General features: G+C 40.7%; 1 long non-coding RNA gene and 1 other non-coding gene across 2 annotated transcripts in view; both read right to left on the bottom strand.

Annotated features, from left to right (window-relative positions):
- Positions 1 to 468: 468 nt before the first annotated feature.
- LOC121147178 overlaps positions 469 to 12154 on the bottom strand; it is a 77243-nt gene continuing 65557 nt past the window's right edge. Inside the window, exons 4-5 of the long non-coding RNA XR_005882345.1 lie at positions 697 to 842; positions 469 to 556 (exon numbers count right to left, since the gene is read on the bottom strand). This is a non-coding gene — a long non-coding RNA (uncharacterized LOC121147178). The remainder of the gene's footprint in view (positions 557 to 696; positions 843 to 12154) is intronic.
- Positions 1031 to 1136, bottom strand: LOC121147616. The gene has a single exon (XR_005882434.1). It is a non-coding gene; the product is annotated as a U6 spliceosomal RNA (small nuclear RNA).

The following is a 12154-nucleotide window of genomic DNA, read 5'->3' as shown; positions in this document are numbered from 1 at the left end:
TGATTTGCTGGAGGCACTTAAAAGGCCAAGGCAGAGGGAGATTCTGAGAGAAGCAGGAACGACCTCCTGTTTTCCTGGCTAGAAAACAGATTTTTCTAAAATATCTGCTGCATGGCAGCATCTAAGAATAAAACTTGTCATTTCAATTAACAAAGGATAGGAAGGAACTTCTAAGAATGCTGCCTCAGAGCCCACAATTGTTTTAACAAAACTACATTATGTTCCATCCTATTTTGCCTTTCATTTAGAATCTGTTGCCAAGGAAACATCAATATCCAAGTCCATTCAAGGTAAATCTTTCTTCTTCCTTGTATTTGAAGTGATTCATTTAAAGACAGATACAAATTTTAGGGCTGTATTCATCTGGCAGTTGGTAGTTCGTTCTGATCACTGTGTCCTTGGTAAGTCAAATTGATAAGTACTCTGCCTAGAGCTGATTGCACTCTTCTGCTCTGCCAACTTAATTCTGGGATGTAGGGCTTGGATCTGGTGTGTGGTTTGTCATCCCATGATGCATGCTCAGGAATCAATAAGATCAATCTTCTGTGTGGTTACCCTGGAAAGGAAAGGAAAGGAGAGGGAGGAACAGTAGCTCCTTTTTCTCTTTTAGAAATGCAAGGTTAATACATGGCTTGACAAACACAAATGATGTAATGTGAGGGTGGTGTGGAATTTGTTTAAAAATTATATTCCTACCAAATATTCAATAATTATTGTTCTAGGTCTCATGACACATCAGAACTCATGGCCACAGAGATGGGTTCACTGAAACACGTCTATCAGGTTCTTCTTGGTCAAGGGCAACAGGTACGAGTCAGAGGTTTACACCATTCAAGGGTCTCCTTGAAAAAAAAAATTGGCAAACTTGTGAATCCAACAATGAGTATATAAGTACCAGGGATAAGCAAGGAAGTCAAAACAGATAAATTAAAAACTAACAAATACTACAAACACCCAAGCAGCCAGAAAACTTTTATAATTGTGTTCTTGAATTTTCTCCGACCCACCCACCCCTTTCTTTTTGGACATCATGTTCTTTCAACATATATTTTTTTGCATGTCATCCTTGCACAGGGGCCATTCTAACCTTCTCTCTATCATTCCAATTTTAGTATATGTGCTGCTGAAGCGAGCACTGAACATACATTTTTTTAAAGATATAATTTATTTTTAATTGAAAGGCAGAATTGCAAAGAGAAAAGGAGAGGCAGAGAGATCTGCCATCCACTGGCTCACTCCCCAAATGATCACAATGCCTGGTCCTGCCTGAGCAAATCTGAAGCCAGGAGTCAGGAACCTTTTCCAATTCTCCCATGTGAGAACAGGGACCACGTACTTGAAGCATTCTGTTTCTTTTCCTGGCCATAAACAAAGAGACTGATCAGAAGTGGAGCAGCCAGGACACTAACAGAAACCCATATGGTGCAGGACCACTTTGTCTGAACACCTTTTTATATTACCATTATTTCATAGCAACTATTATTCCTACACAGAGACCATCAAAAGACATCAGTATCTCTTTGAGAAAGGTTGTCCCGAATTTATTGGTTGGAAATATTCAAGTTTCACAACCTATCACTGAAAGCTTTGTAACTTCATATAGATGTTAAAGATTGTGATCAAGACTGGAAAGATTTCCACCAAGTTTCTTTAACATGTGAACTGTAGTATTTAGCAAAGAAACCCATCAAGCCACTTCTTCCTGGCCATTCCAACACAGACAGCTTGCAGTAATTCACTGAAGTGTAGAAATGTGAATCAAATACATTCCACAAATCTGAATTTGACCGATTCCCAGCTTAGCCTTCCCACAGCTGAAAGTCTAAGGAGGGCCGGGTGGCAGGGGGAAGCCAATGCCTGTGAAGGGCAAATATTCTACAGAAGTGTGAGCCTTGGTAGTTCAGCTTAAAAAAAAAAATCTTATGTTGTTTACTCTTCCAAAAAAAGCTGTGCTAGTGGGGTTTAAACTTGAATTCAACTTCATCTGCTTCCCTGACCCCTGAGTATAAACAGTTCTTTTTTCACTTTTTCATATCTGTCAACTTCATCATGATCACCTTCTGTTTTATTATTTGGCTTGAAGGAATATGTCATGTTTTTCAATATAAACTTATTTAATCCTTAACAATGATATGAAGGAGTTATTATCACACAGCTAGAGAACCTGAGGCTTTGACAGATTAAGCCACTATTCAAGTTCACAAAGCTGGTTCTCTCATTAAAGTTCCAACCTAGATTCATGCTAACACACACCCTGTGATGCAGCAGATAGATGGCTCAAGTACTGGGAATGAGCCTGCAAATAAAAATACCCTCTTTCTCTGTCTCCTCTGAAATTAAAAAATACATAAACAAAGATAAGATAAGCAAACTTCTTTGCAAACTTTAAATACTAGAACATAATTAAATATCAAAGCTACTTTGAGGACATAAAATGCTACACAAATGCATCCTAATACTAAGATTAGCCATGCCCTCAGAATATGCAGCTAGCTCAGATAATACTTTTCTCATTGGAAAGCTGGTGCGAGCCATTCCCCAATAGTTTCACTCACTTTTTAGTGCTTGACAAATAGCATTTTCTAATGAAACTCAAAACAAATGTTGCTATTTTTGAGTCAAGACTTAGATAGATCTTATCTTAATAACAAATAAGGGATCTAGTTTAGTATGTTTACTAGGATCTTACTGTATAGGTTTTACTCCAGAAGGTCCTGTGTGGTAAAGCATGGTTAATATGAAAGTGTCCTGTTTCAATTCAGGAGACTCCTAGTCAAGATTGCTTCTGGTTTCCTGGCTTATGCTCATTGTTTCAGAAAATAGAAGGGTGACAATTTGCAATTAAAACTAGCTCTGTGCAGAGTAACGTGCTATCTCAAATTCCTCTTGAAGAGTATGGGTACACTTGAAAATTCATCTCTAAGAGATCATAGACAGGCTTCCTTGTGGGGTCTTAAGTGGATCTGCCTTATGTTCCCCAAACATTTTCAAACAGGTGTGTCCCCATCATTACCAGAGAAATATAAATTAAGATTATGATACAATAAAATGAAATTGACTAGGATCACTTTTATTTGAAAACTGATACAATCCAATGTTGGCAATGACAGAAATTAGAATGTTCTTAAATTGATTGCAGGAGAGACCATACTCTGAAGGGTCGTTTCTATACCTCATTAAACTGATAGCAAGGGCATCAATAGACACTACCCTATTAAAAAAAACTAACTAAATGTGTATATATGTACATATATATAGCCAATAATTCAACAATTATACTCTAAGATATGAACATTGGCAAAAGAAAGAAATGCTTAGTATCCATCAAAAGATGTGGTAAGGAATGTTCATGGGCATATTTTCTTTCTTAACATTTCCAAAATAGAAACAATTCAAATACTCACTATAAGTAGAAAAGATAAATTGCAATATAATCAAACAATGGAATGATACACAAAATGAGAATAAACTAACTTGAATTGCACAATGAGGATAACTCTTACATCCAAACAATCCAGATACAACAAATCCATAGTATAATATTTGCAATGCAATCTATAAATAAATGATAGAGTATTCACAGCAGGCAAAACTCATCTGTAATGTTGCCTGTCATGATAGTAATTACCTGGTGGTTTTTGACCGGGAAGGGGTAATGTAGATGAATGTCTTGAATCTGCATGTTCATCTGAGTGGGGGTTTCTGGGTGACATATATGTAAAATTTATTTGGTTATAAAAATGTAAGATCTAAATACCATAATGCATGTTATACTCAATGTACAATATGTTGTAGACTGATATCAAGGCACACCTGCCTTAAAAAGAATAGAGATCAAGGCATCAGGACACATACACAGAAAACCTGACATAATCTAGAAAAGAGCTAACTAGCAACCACTACGACCTGAACCCAGGGTGTCTCTAAACCAGCATGACTCTTGCTGACTCTGTCTCTCCAATTCTGCTTCTCAATTAAAAAAAATGAAATACTGTAAAATGGCTATCATTGTAAAGGTAAAAATATATGTTCATAATTAAGATTATTGTCCTAGCGCTATATAAATGAGCATTTGTAGCTCAGAATAAGTTTACCAGGGTTGTATGTCAAAGAACATAGACTGAAATGAAGACTGAATCCTGTGGTAAAATCTAAGAAGAGTCAAAGTGGTTCCAGGGAAGACAAAATACTATTCCCAAAGAGTCAAGAATGTAGCTTATACATCTGGGACTTTCTAGATTGAACAGTTTAGAATTCTGTGATTTCTCACAATGTTCAAGTTGAACAAAGGAGGCAGAGCTCCACAGACATCATCCACGTGCATGCAGTATAAACTTAGCACTCAAGAGGGAGGCAGGTATTTGAAATACAACTTCAGAATTACATTGAATTCTGGTCTGACGTTTTTGTTTTCACATCTTGTTTCTGGGTTTATATTCCCAGGAGAAGTTTGTACTACAGTCTAAATACAATGGAAACAACTAATTAGATTTAGGGTTTAAAACACCACTTTTGAATAGGAATATGTGGTTTGTGCTCCAAAAAATAATAAAATAACATCTGTTCACTGTGTGCTATTCATAAACCCAGTCAGCCATCCACTAATTCATCTTTTGAGAAAGAGATATTAATCGCACATGGGAGCAATGCTCGTAGTACTGGTCAAAAATGAGGACTTTGGAGTCAGATGGCCAATATTCAAAATCTCATTCTGTCACATCAGGAACTGTATATACTACTTTCTTCACACATCTTTTTCTAAGCCAGTAAAATGGGAGTGACAATACCACCCACTTCACAGGATTTTTGTAACTGGCGAATGCTAAAGCCTACTGCAAACCGGAAAAAAAACATACACAAGGCAGGTATGCAATAAACGCTAGCTATTGTACTTGGTCCCTCTCTCTTTTGTTGACAACAAAGCCTTTTCTACCCCCTCTTTTTACAATACAAAAGTGAACACAATGAAATACCCTAGAAACCCAGTAGAGTAGAAAATTGAAATGTAGAGCCACAAAAACAAGCTTATTTTAAACAGAGCACCACATGTCTTAGATTAGGCTAATGATGAGTTTAGCTCCTTCAGTGGAACAGTGGGTGCCACTAACACATCTAAGAAGCCAAGTCTCTGGTGTGACAGGTTGCTTCTTTCTTCCTCCCACCACTTTCCAGAATGCTCCCTGACTTGACTGAAACTTAGCTGAAGTGAGCAGTAATAAAATCCAAATAAAATACTTCTCCATCCAGAAGAGATCAAATACAGATCCCAAGAAAACATCTAAGAAACGCCTTCTTATTTTTTTTAAGATTTTGTTTATTATTTTTATTGGAAAGTCAGACATACAGGGAGGAGAGATAGAGAGCAAGAAGATCTTCTATAACTGATTCACTCCCCAAGTGGCCGCAGTGGCTGGAGCTGAGCTGATCTGAGGCCAGGAGCCAGGAACTTCTTCCAGGTCTCCCACATGGGGACAGAGTCCCAAGGCATTAGGCTGTCCTCAACTGCTTTCCCAGGCCCCAAACAGGGAGCTGGATGGGAAGCAGGGCCACTGGGATTAGAACTTGTGACCATGTGGGATCCCAGCGCAAGCAAAGCAGACTTTTAACCGCTAGGCTACCACATTGGGTCCTCAAGAAACACTTTCTTGAAGGATTCTGAACAGTTCCAAGATGATACAAAGTTAGTCACAAAACAATGCTAAAAGCAGCTTCTGCTGAAGGTTGTTCAAAGCATCGTAAGGTTGCTGTGGGAAAGTGAGAGGAAGAGCTCGTGTTCTGGGAAGAGCACACAGGACACGTGTTACAGTTTACTAAAACTCCTTGTTCTCTGGCAAGAGCTTGCTTTTGGTCTAAATACCATTCTCCAGAAGTCACTGGGATCCTTGGATCCCTATGTCACAAAAACCTTCAGAAACATCTCCATGAGCTTGGGAGAGACAGCAGTGCAAAGACAGTAAACCAAAAGCACCTGCATGTCCAGGTATATCCAGGTAGTTAAGATAAGGACCAAGGTAGCAGCATCTTAGATGCAGTCTAAGGTACTAAGGGGAAAATATGCCATTCCTCTGGTTTCTCACTGTGTCTTCATAATAAAAATCAAAGCCACACAGAGAAATACGTTTATGACGTCAGAACCCCACCACATTCTTTTGCCTCATTTAGAAAAATGTTCTGTATTCTGGCAAAGAATCTTACAGAATTTCTGAGGCATCTCTATTTTGCAAGCAATGGCAACCGCTGGTTGGAAGCAGAACATATTGATCATGCTATTTTGACTTGGCTGCCTTAAAATGGTCACTTAAAATTTTCATTATGATCAATGCGCGAACAACATCCCTGATTGCTATGCCACTCCCCCGGGTTCACCTCGTCATCTCATCTTTCAGCCCCTTGGACAGATACAGTCCTTCTGAAACTGTGAGAGATAGTTGTACACAATTATACTTGGTAAGGCACATTACTTGAGAGGAAAAAAAGAAAAGCTGAAAATGTGATGGGGACCCCATTCAGGAGGTCTCTGACTTGAAATCAGTGTGGGAAAATGTCATGTACTAAGCACTATTCAGAAACAAACTTCTCCAGAGAAGGTAGCAATATTTTCCTCTTGAAGATCATGAGTGATCAGAACATGCTCATCCAACAAATAGAAAGGGAGTATGTGCCCAAAGAGAGCCATTTCAAATTCAGACTCATTTATAAGTTTGTAAGAAAATGGTCTGTGGAGCCGGGGCAGCTGGTACCATGACTTAACAGGTGAATTCTCCACCCTGTGGTGCCAGCATCTCATATGTGTACTCACTTATATCCCAGCTGCTCCACCTCCAATCCAACTTTCTGCTTCTGGCGTGGAAAAGCAGCCAAGGATGACCCAAAGCCATAGAAGCCTGCACTCACATGGGGAGACCGGGAAGAAGCTGCTGGCTCCTGGCTTCGGGTCAGCTCCTGGCTTTGACCACTGCAGCATCGGTGTGGGGGGTGAACCAGTGGATGGAGAAGACCTTTCCCTCTATCTCTCCTCCACTCTGTAAATCTACCTTTCAATTAAAAATAAAATAAACTTTAAAAATTAAAAAAAGAAAAGGAAAATACTCTGTGGCTATGAAGAATGGACTCCAGAGGCGCCTTGGGAATCCACACGGAAGTGAGAGGACCACAAAACATCCTGGCTTTTGACCTCAGGCTCACAGAATACCTTCAGAATGCACGTATATGAGTCATCATCCCCGTGCTCTGTGGCTTTTGTCTTAACTTAGCAATGTGAGAACATAGAATGCAGGAGTAGGAAGTGAGCTATTTATAAAGGTTTGCCTGTCAATTGAAGATAATTTATGGGGGCAGGTTTGAAAGGAACGGTTCCTCCACGGCACTGCAAGGGGAGTGGCAGCTGTCATTGCTGGGTTTCCATGCCCCCCCCATCACGGTTTTCAGTGTTCCTACAGCAAGGTTGAAAGCAGCCTGGGGATGGTGCTGCCAGGAGGCTTGTCTGAACAAAGAAAGCAGAACAAGTGACTGGGAGGGAAAGTATGCCAGAAAAACCAAGGGAGCAACCCTGTGGACAAAACCTCTCCTTACAAAACCAAGGGCAGCATCAATAAAAATAGGTAACAACTCATGAAAGCCATAATCTCTGTCTTACTACAGCTATACAAATTAAAATAAGCTTCCCTCCATGAAAAATCCTTCTCTTACTTGAAACAAGTACAATACATTTTTAAAAGCTCATCACTTCTTTGTTCCCAAACCATTCATCTCCTTTCCCAGATGTTAATATAAATATATGCCTTTCTCCAAAATATGCAGGGAACCAAAATACAGGAAAGGACTATGTACAAATACCAGGAATGTAGTCACAATGAAACCTCGTCCTTCAGCATACTGAACTTAAATGTGAATTTTGACTTTCAATGTGTTGCCCCAGGACTCTGCTAGAACTTTCACCCAAGATGGGAGTGATCTATACCTGCGTTGTGCAGTACAGTAGCCACTAGATACAGGTGACTATAACATATTTGTAACACATACAGTGTAACTAAGGAACTGAGGCTTTGATTTCATTTCAAGTCAGTTAAGTGTATTTGGCCACATGTGGCTAATGGATAGCATTATTCTGTTACCTTGAAGTTCTTCTCATTCAACTGTGAATGACCAAGGAGATTGTTGTTAGGAACACAGGAAAATGTGTAAAGGTTTCTTACCTTTAATGTGTAAATTTTTTCAGGTGAGTAAAATAGTAAAGTCCAATGGGGAAATGGCCTTATTGCATGAACAGTTTTAAACTGTTGGCAGGAAAGGAAACAAAAATCAACTTCACAACTCATAGAATGAAAAAATTAAATGAGATTCTCTATTCTCTATACTGGTATTCAAACTGATAAAGATTAACAAATTATTACAAATAATATTAATCAGTCTATGGGGAATGTTTTTTAAAGATTTATTTTTATTGGAAAATCCAATATACAGAGAGGAGCAGAGACAGAAAGGAAGATCTTCCATCTGATTATTCACTTCCCAAGTGGTCGCAATGGTTGAAGCTGTCTATGAGGAATTTAACATTCATACACAAATAAATTTGGACAATGTTTCAGGCCAATTTAATAAGAATTAGGAATGATTTCTGTCTAGCTCATTATTCCATTATTTTTTGTGGTGTGATTTTTTGGTGAGAAAATACTAAATGTTCAGAAAGATATATAACAACTCTCTTCACAACAGCAATTTGTGATTCTAACAAATTAGCAAAAGAATCAATCACAAAATAATGAAATATTTAGCTAAATTAAACTGTGATATACACATACCCATTTTTATAAGTCTTGAAGTAGATTAAGCTTCATCCTACAGTGTTGGCATCCCATTTGCACACTGAATTGACTCCCAGCTGCTCTAATTCCAATTCAGATTGCTATTAATGCATCTAGGAAAGCAAAGAAAAAAAAATAACCATCAACCCAATTCTTTGGTCTGATGCATCCATGTGGAAGATCAGAAAGAAGCTTCAGGCTCCTGGTTTCAGATAGGCCCACCTTCAGCCATTATGGACCATTATTGTGGTGGAAACTAGCAGATGGAAGATCTCTCCCTCTCCCTTTCTCTCACTGTAAACCCACCTTTCACATAAAAATAAGTAAATCTTTTTAAAAAATGAAAGAAAAGTCTAGAGGAATATTCACCAAAATGTGAAAAGTAGTTTCTACTATAATATACTTATTTTTGTTTTTCAATGCTTTCCTTTTCAAGCTTAGATTATTCCTCAGATAAAGAAAAAAATATGAATTCTATTTTTAAAATATAGAGGAGAAAATCTTGTCACTATAAAAAACATTTTTAACTTGTATTCTATTTTTTTTTGAAAGGTAGATTTGCAGAGAGAAGGAGAAAAGGAGAGAGAGAGATCTTTCATCTGCTTGTTTGTTCTCCAAATGACTACAATAGCCAGAACTGAGCCAATACAAAGTCAAGAGTCAAGAGCTTCTTCTGGGACTCCCACGTGGTTCTAGTATCCCAAGGACATGAGCCATCGGCTGTTTTCCCAGGCTATAAGCAAGTAGCAGGCGAAGCAACTGGGACATGAATTGCACTCATATAGGATGTCAGTGCAAGCAAGGGAGAGTATTAGCCTGTTAAGACACCGTGCCGCACCCCTTCTCTCTCTACCTCCCCTCCCCCCACACACACATCTCATTCTTGGTAGTGGTAACCATCATTTGAAGACAAAAAGATTGTTTTCAAAGAGGCCTTAATTTTATGCTCCCATGTAAGGACCTGTTTTACCAAATGTCGTTTAAGGCAACAATTCTAAAACCTTCGTGTGCTAACTAGTCAGTCCAGGACTTTTACTAAAATAGATTGCTTCAACAGGTGTGGTTGAAAACTCAGATACTGCACTTCCCATAAGTGTTCACTTGACGATGCCAGTGCTGTGGGTGTATGACCTACAATCCCAGTAGAAAGGGTTTCAATCAAGGATAGTTAGCAACTGCACTTTGCCACTTAGGAAACATGTCATTACCCTTCTGATGCTCAAAGACATTTTGTTTCTGTTACCCAGGGAATCTGATCAGAATAGCCATGTTAAACTATTTTGGAATACGATTCTGCAATGCTTCCTCTGGAGTTCACATTCACTTCATTAACCATTGCAGACCTCTAGCGCAATGACTTGTACCTGGCAATATTATAGTAACCAGGAAATATTTTTCTGCTCAATTAAGCCAAACTGGAATTGAACATAAGTATTTTTTAAAAACTCCCCAGGGATTCTAAAATGTAGCCCAGTTTGTAAGTTTCAAATTACCATATCCATTATAGTTGAGAGAGCTTAAAGCTTTAGCAAACAAGGTGGTGCTAATACATGGCTCTGTTATAAAACTATTGATGCTTTGAGTCTTGATATACAATGATGTGTATTTAACAATCTGGCTTTCATTCTTTATGAAAGATAGAGTTAGTTATTTGAAGAGTAGAGTGACAAGGAGAGAAACAGAGAGACAGCATGATCTTCCATCCACTGGTTCACTGCCCAAATGTCTGCAACTGCTGGAACCGAGCCAGGAACTCCATCCAGGTCTATCACATTGGTGGTAGTACCAATATCTGCCTCCTTCCCAGCTGCATAAGCAGGAAGCTGGACTGGAAACAGAAGAGCTGGAAACTGGACCCAGCTCTCTGATTTAGGATTTACTCTGGGGGTCTCGGGACAGGGCGTCTCATGCCTGGATCCCACACACCAGCCAGCATGTGCATGTGGTGAGCTGTCCCAGGCATGCCTGGGCTCCGGGGGCTGCTCCCTTCAGGGTGAGTATGCAGAGGGGAGAGAAGTCTCCGTGACTGGGTAGGTCCGGGGCCCACCCACCACCCTCATTGGGCGGTGAGTGGGATTGGGGAGGAACGCGACCTTGGGCCTGGGAGTTTAAACTTCCAGCAGCCTCCTGGCTGCTGGTGGGTCTCAGGATGGGGCGTCTCATACCTGGATCCCAGACGACAGCCGCCATGTGCATTTGGTGAGCTGAGCCAGGACCTGCCTGGGCTCCATCTGGCGCCAAGCTCTACCTGCTGGCCACCTGGCCAGGGAGCTCTGGAGTTTGGGTTCTTTGAGTCGCTGCTTAGGTAGCTCCAGGTTGAACCCACTGTGCTTCTGGGATGTGAGTCAACCCTAAAGATTCCCAATAACAGTAACTCTTCCTTTGAAGAACTTGTAATCACTTAACAATGCTGAGCACCAAACACCAGCTCATGCAAAATCTAAAGCTCGGGGCTTGTCCAGCAGGATGTGCTATTACCTGATATGATGATGGATCAGCTGACGGGTCATACTAGGCAGGGCCATTACATTAACTAGCACGCGAGAACCATATCCAGGGGGCAGATTCTGTGAGGGATGTGTGGGCCACACCCTGTGGAAATTCTAGCCTCACTGGTTAGTTCAAGAGATGGGGTGGTGATGGACTAAGTTAGGTGTGACTAAGGAGCCTGCCATCAATCACAGGTAAAGGAACCTGCACACAGTCTGGACTGGTCAGGGCAGCCGCACCTGAATGTGCATCCTGAATAGGGAGTTGGGTGGGCTGCAACGTTCACTAGCTCATACAAGGCCAAATGGAAAGCCAGACTCTACCAAGCACTGGCCTAAACCCATTGGCATGTTTGAGAACTGGGTCTGGGAGTGGATCAAGTGGAGGAACTAGGGAAACTCCCCTGGTGAGTCACAGCTCCCGCTGGTGAACATGTGGTCCAGACCTAGGGGTCGGACAAGCTGGGCAAAGTAGCTCCAATGGCTGGTGATTGTGTGAATTGGTAATAGAGCACGAGGTACTGGGCAGGACCAAACAAGCCTTGGCCTACAAGTGAAACTAGAAACCAGCATGGAGCACCGGTCATGCCAAGTTAGGCTATTGTACCTACTGGTGTGTGTGAGTCAGGGATGCTAAGCCACAGTGTGTAAGGCAGAGGTCGGGACAGGTGAGGTACTGAGCCAAGCTGAGTCAGAGCAACCACTGGCATGTGTGTGATCTATGGCTGGGAATAGGCGTGGTTGGGGAGCTAAGGGGACAACCCTAGCTGGGTTGAGGTTCCCATCAAGGGGTGCATGGTCTGGAATGGGGGCTGCATTCTGATCAGGATACAGTTGTAGTCTCCTTTGGCACAACTGTGG

This window comes from Ochotona curzoniae, unplaced genomic scaffold, assembly GCF_017591425.1.
Source record: "Ochotona curzoniae isolate NIBS_2020 unplaced genomic scaffold, NIBS_Ocur_1.0 scaffold_4506, whole genome shotgun sequence".
Lineage (NCBI taxonomy): Eukaryota > Metazoa > Chordata > Mammalia > Lagomorpha > Ochotonidae > Ochotona > Ochotona curzoniae.
This window is presented reverse-complemented; position numbering and strand designations above follow the sequence as displayed.